The following is a 13,182-nucleotide window of genomic DNA, read 5'->3' on the forward strand; positions in this document are numbered from 1 at the left end:
TGGCGTTTTTCACAGAAGTAGAACAAAAAATTTCACAATTTGTATGGAAACACAAAAGACCCCGAATAGCCAAAGCAATATTGAGAAAGAAAAACGGAGCTGGAGGAATCAGGCTCCCTGACTTCAGACTATACTACAAAGCTACAGGAATCAAGACAGTATGGTACTGGCACAAAAACAGAAACATAGATCAATGGAACAGGATAGAAAGCCCAGAGATAAACCCACACACATATGGTCACCTTATCTTTGATAAAGGAGGCAAGAATATACAATGGAGAAAAGACAGCCCTCAATAAGTGGTGCTGGGAATATTGGACAGCTACATGTAAAAGAATGCATTTAGAACACTCCCTAACACCATACACAAAAATAAACTCAAAATGAATTAAAGAGCTAAATGTAAGGTCAGACACTATGAAACTCTTAGAGGAAAACACAGGCAGAGCACTCTAAGACATAAATCACAGTAAGATCCTTTTTGACCCACCATCTAGAGAAATGGAAATAAAAACAAAAATAAACAAATGGGACCTAATGAAACTTAAAGGCTTTTGCACAGCAAAGGAAACCATAAACAAGACGAAAAGATTACCCTCAGAATGGGAGAAAATATTTGCAAACGAAGCAACTGACAAAGGATTAATCTCCAAAATATACAAGTAGCTCATGCAGCTCAATATCAAATAAACAAACAACCCAATCCAAAAATGGGCAGAAGACCTAAATAGACATTTCTCCAAAGAAGATATGCACATTGCCAACAAACACATGAAAGGATGCTCAACATCGCTAATCATTAGAGAAATGCAAATCGAAACTACAATGAAGTATTACCTCACACCAGTCAGAACGGCCATCATCAAAAAATCTACAAACAATAAATGCTGGAGAGGGTGTGGAGAAAAGGGAACCCTCTTGCACTGTCGGTGGGAATGTAAATTGAAACAGCCACTATGGAGAACAGCATGGAAGTTCCTAAAAAACTAGAAATATAACTACCATACGACCCAGCCATCCCACTACTGGTCATATACCCTGAGAAAACCATAATTCAAAAAGAGTCATGTGCCACAATGTTCATTGCAGCTCTATTTACAATAGCCAGGAGATGGAAGCAACCTAAGCGTCCATCATCGGATGAATGGATAAAGAAGATGTGGCACATGTATACAATGGAATATTATTCAGCCGTAAAAAGAAATGAAATCGAGTTATTTGTAGTGAGGTGGATGGACCTAGAGTCTGTCATACAGAGTGAAGTAAGTCAGAAAGAGAAAAAGAAATACTGTATGCTAACACCTATATTTGGAATCTAAAAAAAAAAAAAAAGGTTCTGAAGAACCTAGTGGCAGGATAGCAATAAAGACGCAGACGTAGAGAATGGACTTGAGGACATGGGGAAGGGGAAGGGGAAGCTGTGACAAAATGAGAGAGCAGCATGGACATATATACACTACCAAATGTAAAATAGATAGCTAGGGGGAAACAGCCCCATAGCACAGGGAGATCAGCTGGGTGCTTTGTGACCACCTAGAGGGGTGGGATAGGGAGGGTGGCAGGCAGATGCAAGAGGAAGGAGATATGGGGATATATGTATACGTATAGCTGATTCACTTTGTTATAAAGCAGAAACTAACACAATATTGTAAAGCAACTATACTGCAATAAAGATGTTTAAAAAATATTATCAAGACTGCAAATCTATTCAATATAATTTCGTGTTCTCCCTTAAGGAAAAAGGCAAAGGACAAGAAAAGGTCATTTTCAACTACTTCCCTGATGCTGGTGAAATCAGGAAGAAATTCTAGACTAGAACCGCATCCCTATTTTCCTAATAGAACTTCTCAATCCCTTTCCCTTCCTCTTGACAGTGTGCATGAAACTAAGTGATAGAATCAACGTTCTTTTTCTGAAACAGCTCACAAATACATGAAGCAGATCTCCGTGGCTTTGTTCATATCTCTGATTTTCTGCGGACCTGTTTTTTTTGTTTGTTTGTTTGTTTTTTTGCAGTATGCGGGCCTCTCACTGTTGTGGCCTCTGCTGCTGAGGAGCACAGGCTCCGGGACGCACAGGCTCAGCGGCCATGGCTCACGTGCCCAGCCGCTCCGTGGCATGTGGGATCTTCCCGGACCGGGGCACGAACCCGTGTCCCCTGCATCGGCAGGCGGACCCTCAACCACTGTGCCACCAGGGAAGCCCTGCGGACCTGTTTTTTAACGTATTTCTAAAGTTGTTATGGGAAATAATCATATCTCCAGGTTTTTCTATTTCAGGGAAAACTTAGAGCAACTTGACTGAGGCCAGAGAACAAGAATCTAGGAGAAACTGAAATCTGATTCCAGATTTCTGTGAAAAAGTGCTCTTTTTCACTCCTTTTGCTAAGTCTATAAAATAGCACATTACAAGCTGCCACTTCCAGAGAGACAGAAATGCTGGCAGAAAGGAATGAGTGCCACCACATGCACTCACTGGCGATGTCTACCATCTGTTCTCTGGATCTCCCGGGGAACCAGAAATGGTTGGAATAAGCACACTCTTAGCACTGTGCGTTATTCTTCTTTTTCACTTTCCTTGAGAGTTTCAAGGTTTTGTTGGCTGGTTGCTGGAGGAGGAGTAAAGCTAGTACGAGTCCTGGTAGAGTTGTTGTTATTAGTGCTTCAGCTCAGTTCCAACCAGAAACTATGACTTAAAGTACAGGAGCCTGTCTTTATTCACATTACATAGTTTGCTGTGCCTCCAACTACTTCCTGTGTGCTGACAGCTTTTTATTTATTTTTAGTCATTGGTTTGGTTTGGGTTTTTCCAGTTTTATTGAAATACAGTTGATGTACAGCACTGCATACGTTCAAGGGGTACAGCATCATGATTTGACTCACATATATGGTGAAACAATGACCACAATGCTTAGTTAACATCCATCACCTCATGTAGATACCAAAAAACGGAAAAACATGTTTCTTCCCCTTGTGATGAGAACTCTTCGTACCTGGTCTCTGAACAATTTTCAAATATACCACACAGTTAACTCTAGTGTTAACTACAGTTCCTCATGTTGGACGTTATAGCACAATACTGTGACTGCGACTATTGTCTGTTCTCAAAGCTAGGCACCTCTCCCCCAATTTAGGCTACATATCTTCAGCGAGAGAAGAAAACAGAGAATGTCTGTAAATCTCTTGTGAAAAATTCCACTTAGTTTAGAAAAGTTTTCACTTCCTTTTCAACATTTTTCTAAGAAAGAACCTAAGAAACTTGTCCAACAGGGTCCCAAGTAAAATAAGAGAAAACTGGGCTTGGGTATGAGCATGGTTCCGTGAATTCTACCATGATACCAGCAATGAAAGAGTCCCGAGAAGTCTGACTGCATTGTGGGCACCCCCATCACCAGCTGGGCACCGTACCCGCTCTGAAGCCCAGGACTGTGTTGTCTGAGAAAACTGAATTCTGTCCTGGGAGAAAAGAAATAAATAGGATAGAAAAAGCTCATGTGTTAAGCACAGAGAAGTAAGTTACTCAGCTGTGAGACATGGTGGACAGATGAGGTCAGTAGGGCATATACTGATACTTGTGAACAGAGATTGAAAAGGCTGGAAAGCCCAAGAGACGCCACATGTTCGTGAGGCACTCAACATACAAGAGGCATCGAATGTGCATCAAGCACCGTATCTTCACGGCACACTAAATGTCCGCGAGACACCCAACGTTCATGGGTCTTAATCCTGCCACCCAGAGGTGACGCTCTTACTGTGTCCTACGTGTCCTGCCCAAAAAGTGCTCAGCAGGTTAACAGGCAACCTGGGGCTGTGGCCAGGCCCTCTCGCTCTACATCTCTCTGACAGAGCCAGAGTGTGTCGTTGGCTTAGGCACCTTCCATTTCTGCACCCTCGCTCAAACCTCACCTCTGGTTCTACTTACCCCACCATCCACAGGAGGCTGACGTACCAAAAAGAGGCAGGACGTATGTACATTGCATGACCACAGGTTTTAATCTTTCCACCCGCCTTGCACCCTATCTAACTGTGTTGACTTTCTTTCTCCCTGGCTTCTCAAGGTGTGTTGGCTTTCTTTCCCTGACCTCTGGGAAAACTTGTCTGCTCGTGTATTTGGAGGGTACCATTGCACGGAGGTAACCTCCCACACAACATCAAGCAGGTAATCTCTGGGTATTACTCGGCCCTGTATATTAAAAATAATTTAAAAGGAGTGAAATAATTTAAAAGGAGTGAAAAAGGAGTAATCTCTGGGTATTACTCGGCCCTGTATATTAAAAATAATTTAAAAGGAGTGAAAAGTCTTTTGCCTGATGTCCTACAATTTTCAACTCTTTGCACTCAGAAGTATACAAGGGAGAGGACACTTTCCTGGTAACAAGGGAAAGGATCCCTAATTTTGGCAGGTCCTAAGATATGTCCTTAGAAGACTTTTGAATCTTTAGGCTTTCCAAATAAACCAGACACACAATTTTTGTAATATTCTGGGGCACAGCTTATTTTAATTGCAAGAAGCTGAATTTCTTGATCCTACAAAGGTCACCTGAGTGGCCCTCTGACTACCACACGCGTTGGGTAACTAGGCCTCATGGTTCTGGGCTTAGATAGCAAGAACTTTGGGTGTGTTCTGCCTGTTTGTTTAAATGGCCTAGCCTGAGATTTGGAGTTAAGGAAATCTGCTGTGTAAACTCCTATAATTTTATGCGAGGCCTAGCGACAGGGAAGGGCAAAGGTAACGGTTATGAAATAAAGTCACAGTGAGAAAAACCTGCTTTGTGAGCTGGTGCCGGTGCTGAGTCAGGAAGTGAAGAGGCTGTCAGCCCGTGAGGCAGATACAGGATCTGGAAAAGCTGATGCTCTAGCCTATTAAGGCGCAAAATCCTCTTGGCTGAGGGCAACACAAAGGGGTTTTCCTTTTCTCAAAAACACAAAACCACCCCAAATCCAGCTACTGCACTCAGGGCAGAGAGGGGCACCCTCGCCACCGTGGAAGGCGGCTGTGTGTTGAGAACAGGCCCCCATCTTCCTTCCTCTCCCTGGGGGCTGGAAGGCCGGCCACTGCTCCTCTGCCTGTCCCAGCCCTGTATTTCGAGAGTGTTGGGAGCAGGTAACTTGGTTCTTTAGTGTCACTGGTCCACAGACGAAGAGGAATTCGTGGATTACACCCAGGGGCCCCATCTTCACCTGACTTGGAAGAGCTTTTGGACACTGAACAGATGAGATTTAGATTTAGATGAGACCCTGGACTTCACGCAGATGCTGTACTGGCACGAGGCCCTTGCGAACGTTGGGAAGGACTGAATGCACTTTACCTGTGAATCATTAGGGGCTGGAGCGGGGGCTGCTGCGGGCAGAATTCTGATGTGGCCCCGAGATTCCCAGGCCCTGGTGTACGTGCCTGGTGTAACTGCTGCTCCTTGAGTGTGGGCTGGTCTGTAAATACGGTGGATTTCACTTCCATGATAACGTTATTAGTCAACTGACCTTGAGTTCATAAAAAAATGAAATTATGATGGGTGGGCTTGACCTAATTACATAACCCCTCCTGCCCTTCAAAGAAGTCTAATTCAAGGGAAAGGAAGAGAAATTCTGCTGGCTTTGAAGAGGTAAGTCACTACGTTGTGAGAGCCATTTGGTTGGGACTTGAGACCGACCTCTGGGAGCTTAGAGTGATCTCCAGTTAACAGCTGGCAAGAAAGCAACAAAACAGCGGCCTCAGTCCTACAACAACAAGTAGAATCATGTCACCGGACCCTACTTAAAGACCTTTTATGTGATATGTTGTATGCAGCTATCAAAAAGGATGAGTTGAATCTAGAATGTTGATATTAATGCTTATAGAGTGCTATGTGCCTCAAAGATACAAAAAATACATATTTAGATCAGATATTCATTACTCTCTTGTGTTTTACTGGAGGGCCCCCAAAGTGTACATAATCAAAGGCATTAGTGTGTGATACAGAGTTTGATACAATTTGGTAGGGAGGCAAAGAAGCTTCTCTTGCACACCCTGCTGTGCAACACTCGACAGCAAACTCTCCTTCAGCACTTACCCCACCTTCTCCCGGTCGACAGGGCTCCTTTCCCCTCTCCAAAGGAAAACAGCCTCCTCTCCCTCCACGTGCTTCCCTGGACTCTAGGAACCAGCTGAGACCTATCTAGGGTCTCCTACCCTAAACACTTACCAGAAGGTTTGGCCAAGCCAAGCCAGGCTCTTAACAGGGCTACTGGTGAATAAAGTTTCCTCCATCATTTTACGTACGTAATATGTTTGTACATGCCTAAAAAGTCCCTGGAAAGATATCCAAGACATACTTAATAGTATCTTTTTGTGGCGAGCGGCACTAAGGTTGGTCAGGTTGTACAGGATGACATCAACTTGCATTTCATATTTTCATACAAAGTACCACAAACTGGTGGTCTTAAAACAATAGAAATTTATTCTCACACAGTTCTGGAGGCCAGAAGTCTGAAATCAAGGTGTCAACAGGGTTCTGCTCTCCTGAAGGGCTCTCGGGGAGAATCCTTCCTTACTTCTTCCAGCTTCTGGTGCCCCCGGCACTCCTTAGCTCTGAACAGCATCATTCCAGTCTCTGCCTCCATTTTCACATGCCATCTTCCTGTATGTCTGTCTTTGTGTCTCTTCTCTTCTGAGGACACCAGTCCTGTTGAATTAGGGCCCATCCTAATAACTTTCCTTGGTCACATCTGTAAGACCCTACTTCCAAATAAAGCATGGGGTAGGGGAGGGAGGGGGTTCTTTGGGGACACAGTCAATCTACACAAGCCATGATTACTCTTACGATTAAAAGACAACGGTTCAACGTGCAACACTCTACAAGGCAACTTGTCTCTTTAAAACATCAGTGCTATGAAAAATTGGAGGGGCTGTTGAAGAATAAAAGAGATGTAAGAAACATAACCAAAATGCAACGTTTAAAACTTGTCTGGGGCTTCCTTGGTGGCGCAGTGGTTGAGAGTCTGCCTGCCAATGCAGAGGATACGGGTTCGTGCCCTGGTCCGGGAAGATCCCACATGCCGCGGAGCGGCTGGGCCCATGAGCCATGGCCGCTGAGCCTGCGCGTCTGGAGCCTATGCTCCGCAATGGGAGAGGCCGCAACAGTGAAAGGCCCGCGTACCGCCAAAAAAAAAAAAAAAAAAAGACACTTGTCTGGATCCTGGTTTGAAAAAAAAGTCTGCAAAAGATGTTTCGTTGTTGTTGACAACTGGCAAAATTTAAATATAGCCTGGTTATCAGACGATATGAGGGATTTATTGTTAACTTCCTAGCTGTGATATTTGATCGTGTTGGAGAGGTGTTATTCTTGAGATGCATGTTGAAGTATCTTTGGGGAGAGTTTCATAATGTCTGCCTCCGACTGTCACAAGTTTCAGGGTAAAAAATTACACCCGAATACAGATGAAGCTAATACAGCAGGATTTTTGCATCTAGATGACTGATCCCGTCATGCCCATGATTAAAACACTTCCATGTTACATGCAGCTACTGTAAGTTGATGTTAGACTTAAAAAAAAAATCTTATTCATTTATTTATCTTTGGCTGCATTGGGTCTTCATTGCTGTGCGTGGGCTTTCTCTATTTGCGGTGAGCGGGGGCTACTCTTCGTTGTGGTGGCTTCTCTTGTTCCGGAGCACGGGCTCTAGGCACGCGGACTCAGTAGTTGTGGCACATGGGCTCAGTAGTTGTGGCACACGGGCTTAGTTGCTCCGCGGCATGTGGGATCTTCCCAGACCAGGGCTCGAACCCGTGTCCCCTGCATTGGCAGGCGGGTTCTTAACCACTGTGCCACCAGGGAAGCCCGACTTTAGACTTTTAAGACCGAAAATTTTAGAGTGTTTATCATATACCTTAAAGAAATGAAAAACCATATTTGAGTATGCAATAAACTCATTTCATACTCTCAGGTATTTTGGGTTTGAAAATTTTCATAATAAAAATTGTGCAGGAAAAACTACTCAAACAACAACAACCACAACCGTTTCAACAACTCCCAGTTATCTGGGATAAAACACAAACTCTTCCATACAACTGCATCAACAACCCACCTCCTCATCCCCCTTCCACCTACATTCCAGTAACAGCAGGGCACCATTCGCCTTTACACTTCTTCCTTTCCTTGCCACCAGGTGCTGTTGGACATCTCCTCCCCGCCCCCCCCCAGGTCAGAGGTCACCTGTGGGATTCAGGACGTCCCCACGCCGCAGAGCCGCGTCCTGGACTGTCCTTGTGCGGCCCTCCCTGCTCTGGGATTCCGCACTGGCGCGCCTGAGGAGTTCCACAGCTGTCTGCCAAAAGGAAATCAACTCAGCTCTGCCATTCGAGTCCTCAGGTTACACGTTTTCTCCAAAATAGTCAATTAACAAGCATTATTTTTGACAATTCATAAAGGCTAACCGGGTGCCGGCGCGGAGCCGGGTCCGCGCGTAAGCTCAGACAGACCGGCTGCCCACGGAATCAACGCTCCCGCCACGGTAGCCCAGTCTCCGCGCTGCTGGACGCCGAGGTCCCGCCGGCGCCGAACGCGAACCTGAGATCCGCCGGACTGCGCGCAGTGCCCTTCGGGGAGAGCGGCCCGGTGCCACCTCAGTCCTCTCGCGAGGTCACCAAGACGAGGACCCCCCCCCCCCCACAGCGCGAGGGGCGTGACCCACCAGCTGGGAAAGGTCGCGCCCCTAGTCGGCCCCGCCCCAAGGAGCCACGGCCCCGCCCACTGCATCGCACGGCCCTCCCACTACCCACACACGGCCCGCCTACCGCTCCTACGCGGCCCGCCCCCTGCCGCCACAAGTCCCTCCCCATCCTCCACAAGCCCCGCCCCTGCTCCAAAAGGTCCCGCCTACTGCCTCCACGCGTCCCGCCCCCTGTTCCCACACGGCCCAATGGGCGTCTACGCGGCTCCGACCGGCCGTTCACGGCTACGCGGTGACGTCAGGCGCCGACGCACCTGTCGGCCCTGCTAGCGCCGCTCCTGTCGGCTTCCTGGGGTCGGTGGGTCGGGCGGGACGGTCCCGAGCCGCAGTCCTTCCTGCGGGCCCGTCGCCGGCGGCCGGAGTCGGGCCGAGCGCCGAGGAGGGGTGCTGGTGGCCGGCCGCTCCAGTTCCTCCCCGAGTTGGAGCATGGCTGCAGCTGCGGTCCCTCCAGAGGGAGGTGAGCTCGGAGGCGGTCGTGTTTGATTCGGGGCAGCAGCGGGTCGAGTCCAGGGCCCCGGAGCCGGCGGCTGCTACTTGATGCGGCTCCCTCCCGGCTGAGCCCGTGGGTTGCGGTCGCGGTGGGGCTGGCCGCGCCGGCCGCCCTCAGATGCGGAGCCCGCCGGCGGCGCAGGACGCGGCCCCGGGGCTGCTGTCTGCCTCTGAGCGGCGAGGTGAGTTGCGGCGGCGGCAGGGGGTCCGGGGCCGTGGCTTCCGCGGGGCAGGGCGGGCCGCTAGCCTCTCCGTCCTGGGACGCTGACCCCGCCAGCAGCAGGTGTGGCCCGCGGCCGTTCTCTGAGCTTTCACCTGCTTCCTTCGGGAACCGCCGAAAGACCTGTGAGCAGAATGGACGTAGGTGCCAGGAAGAGATTAATTGTGGGTTTTACTTTTGCGAAATTTGCCCAACTATAAAGTTCAGTGTCTCTTTCTTTAGATTTATGTGTATATCAAGACATAGTTTGTGTGTATATGTAACATTTGTGTTTTGTTCTTAGACTTACTTGGACCGGAAACCACCTTAGACTCAGAAATCGATATTGTATATAATGTGCTTTATTTGTATAGCATTTCAAAACCGGAGCACCTAGAAGATAATTACACATACGTTATGCATATTAGAGACCAAGATTTGTGTTTCCTTTGGAAGAAAATTCTTTTTTTTTTTTAATAAGAAATGAATCAACAGTGACTGGTACCATTTTTTCTCTTTGGTAATTCAAAAGTTCAGTTCTGCAAACTATAAACTTTTTTGAGTTTACAGCATGCAGTTCAGTTACAGCAGCATCACTGTGGTTTGTCTTTGTTGAATCTTTCCAGAAATGCTTTACTTTTCATCTCTCAAGAGTTAATTTAGAAGAATCTTTTCTTGATGAGGTCGGCATGGAAATAATTTAACTGATGTCAGTCAATTTTACTTGCTTCTGTGAGTCACTGCAAAATACTGTCTGTGTAGCACGGGAGTACACAGAGAAGTTAAAATGCTCGTGTATAGGTTGTTGATTTCATCCTAAAAGGTGCTGTTGCTGATTTTCTTGTTACAGACTGTGGCTTAAAAACCAGGTGTGTGCCCTGCAGTTATTTACTCAGGTTAAGCCAGCTTTTATGACCTCTGGTTAATAGGAACAGCCACTGTTGGAAGAACCCAAGGCCGATTGCAGCTCTCCCACACCTAACTCCCCACACTCTTCAAAGACTGAATCTTTGTTTGAAAAACAGGTCACATTATTTTAAGAGATCAATATGAATGTATAGTACCTACAACTTTAGTTGGAACTTGTGTTTTAGCATGTGTTTTCAATCATACATAGCTCATTAGGAATGCCAATATTTAACCTGGTTTTGGATATATACAGTTTAGGGGAAGGATTTGCTGAGGTTAGGATTTTATGTCAGTGAATTGGCTGTTTTCCAGGTCATGTTGGTGATAGGCTTTCCATTTCCTGTTGTGACATGTTGGTAATAATTTTCAGATGGCTCAGGAAGCCAGATTTGATCTCTGTGGTGGGTCAGATATCAAAGCAGTATCCTGTGAGGTTTGGCCACTATCACTGCTTTGTAGAGCTTTCATCTTAGTTTCCAGTCATACCTTTCAGCAGGGATCTAAAATATGATGTGTTAATATTTATTGAGTGAATTCTATGGTTCAGGATCTTTCCTAAGTGGTTTTGTGGATTATCTCAATTCTCCAACCCCTTGAAGTAGGTACTTTGATTTTTCCCGTTATAGAGCTGTGGAAACTGAGGCATAGAGGATTTAATTAATTTGCCCAAGGTCACAGTCAGTGTCAGAACTGAGACTGAAGCCTGGCAATGTGATTTCAGAGCTCTTGCTCTCACTGGCTGCACTTCATTGAGAGCGAGACTCAACAAAATGCTGGAAGAAAAGATGGGGTGAGAGAGATGGCAGCACAGGTCCATTTATTCTTCAGTTATAAAAATAATGTAAAATTACAGAAACTCTGGAAAATCTTTTTTTTTAATCCTCATGCCACTACTCTAATAAACTCTTCTTGTGTTTTTTAATTATGCACTTTCACATGTGTATATAAACATTGTAGCTATGATACATTTTGATTCTTAAAGATCAGTGTTCTTCGGTTAAGTATAAGGTTAAATATAAAATAAAAGATGAACCCACGTGGGGAAAATGCCCATTTGCATTGCTGAAATATAGAGAGATTTGATCTGCAACTTTGATTGGAACCATGTCAGGTAAATACATTTCTTGCCCTCATGGGAAGTAGTTGAACAGTTTCTGTCTTGTAAAGTCATGGAAATTATTTAGTTTTCAAAGTCTAAGTCCTCCACAGCATCTTTTTGTTGGATTGTTTACCTTTTTACTTGTTATAGTCTGACTTTTATATTTGTGTGTGTGTTTTTCCTTTTAAAATCATCTAGCAGTTATCTTTTGACTGGATCTAAAAATATTTATGAATCTGGGAAATTTTCTTCAGAATAGAAAGCCACTTTCTTTAGCAGGTTATCCATTTAATACTTTTTTGAAGAGAAATATCTAAGGTGCAGTGATTTGGACATGCAGCTAACTTAATGGACAGTAGGATAAAATACCAGGAAATATTACTTTGGGGAGAAATGCGTTTCATTACTGTCATGTCTTGTAAGTACTGACAATTTGTATTAGGGTAAATTCTTTTTTAATATGGTGATGTTCTGATCTAAGTTTCATGATGTTATAATGGGTAGAGGGGTCATTCCCTGGTAAAATAAATTTGAGAAACTTTTAATAAATTTTGTTTATGAAGTTAATGTTTACTACAGGTTTTCTCAAGAACCTTTCTTATTCTGTTAACCATTACAATTCTACACAGGGTATGTTTTATTACCCAGACTTATCTGACCACGAAACCTTGCATTGGACTTCTGTTCTCTGCACACACTCACTCATCGCCAAATGTCTTTGTCACCTTCTTGGCTCCATGGCTTGATTCACGCCAATGCTTCACTGTTGCTTCAATGAACTAACCTCTTCTCCCACCTCTGCCCCATAAAATCCCACTTACCTTTTTTTTGGCCACACCACGTGCTTGCAGGATCTTAATTCTCCTCCCAGAGTTTGAGCCTGGACCCCTGGCAGTGAAAGCACGAGTCCTAACCACTGGACTGCTAAAGAATCCCTCCCACTTACCTTTTAAGGTCCAATTCAAGTGTGTCTCTTCCAAAGAAGTCTTCGCATCATCAATTACAGATGGATGCAGTCTTTTCCCCGAGCTCTTGTAACAATTTCAGTGTCTTCTGTGACATCTGTCATGCGTTGCCTGTCATTATATGGATATATAGTAATTTATAGGAAAAAATTACTATATCCCTTTTGAGGACAGTATATTATGTAATTTATGCTGAAGTTTATTGAAAGCTGTAAGGCCTGTACAGATATGATGCCATTAATAAATAAAAATTTTGTCTGTATTTTTTTTTACAGTTTCTGGTACACGAGTGGCCATTTTACAAACTTTAGTAAATGTGTAAATGATTGTGTTGAAATTCATTGTCACGTTTTAATCTTTGACAAGTCTTTCGCACACCTAGTTCTTGAAATATTTACGTGAGGAAGCTCCTTACTTCCAAGTGGCTATATCAGTCAGAGTTCCACCTCCCTGCGGTTATTGCTGTTGAGACTTTGTTTGTTTGTTTTTAAATTTTTGGCTGTGTTGGGTCTTCGTTGCAACACGCGGGCTTCTTATTGCGGTGGCTTCTCTTGTTGCGGAGCATGGGCTCTAGGCACTTGGGCTTCAGTAGTTGTGGCACGTGGGCTCAGTAGTTGTTGCTCACGGGTTCTAGAGCACAGGCTCAGTAGTTGTGGTTCACGGGCTTAGTTGCTCTGCGGCATGTGGGATCTTCCCGGACCAGGGCTCGAACCCGTGTCCCCTGCATTGGCAGGCAGATTCCTAACCACTGTGCCACCAGGGAAGCCCTGCTCTTGAGACTTTTGTTCATCTCTGGCTGCTGACATTTGGGA

At 45.2% G+C, this 13,182-nt stretch overlaps 2 protein-coding genes across 13 annotated transcripts in view; one reads left to right on the forward strand and one right to left on the reverse strand.

Moving 5' to 3' along the window:
- Window positions 1-8,600, reverse strand: part of NEK1 (NIMA related kinase 1) — a 229,989-nt gene extending 221,389 nt beyond the window's left edge. For 3 of the 9 annotated variants that reach the window (XR_012332332.1, XM_073805726.1, XM_073805728.1), the window contains exons 1-2: window positions 8,414-8,590; window positions 6,445-8,304 (exon numbers count right to left, since the gene is read on the reverse strand). The gene's annotated coding sequence lies outside the window, so the exon portion shown is untranslated. Of the gene's footprint in view, window positions 1-6,444; window positions 8,305-8,413 lie in introns of all 9 variants that reach the window. The other 6 variants (XM_073805720.1, XM_073805727.1, XM_073805729.1 and 3 more) reach the window with 6 other exon arrangements.
- A 366-nt stretch (window positions 8,601-8,966) lies between these two features.
- CLCN3 (chloride voltage-gated channel 3) overlaps window positions 8,967-13,182 on the forward strand; it is an 83,172-nt gene continuing 78,956 nt past the window's right edge. The window contains exon 1 of one of the 4 annotated variants that reach the window (XM_073805733.1): window positions 8,967-9,380. The gene's annotated coding sequence lies outside the window, so the exon portion shown is untranslated. The remainder of the gene's footprint in view (window positions 9,381-13,182) is intronic. The other 3 variants (XM_019932345.3, XM_019932346.3, XM_019932349.3) reach the window with 3 other exon arrangements.

The sequence above is a fragment of the Tursiops truncatus genome, chromosome 6 (assembly GCF_011762595.2).
Source record: "Tursiops truncatus isolate mTurTru1 chromosome 6, mTurTru1.mat.Y, whole genome shotgun sequence".
In the NCBI taxonomy this organism is placed as follows: Eukaryota; Metazoa; Chordata; class Mammalia; order Artiodactyla; family Delphinidae; genus Tursiops; species Tursiops truncatus.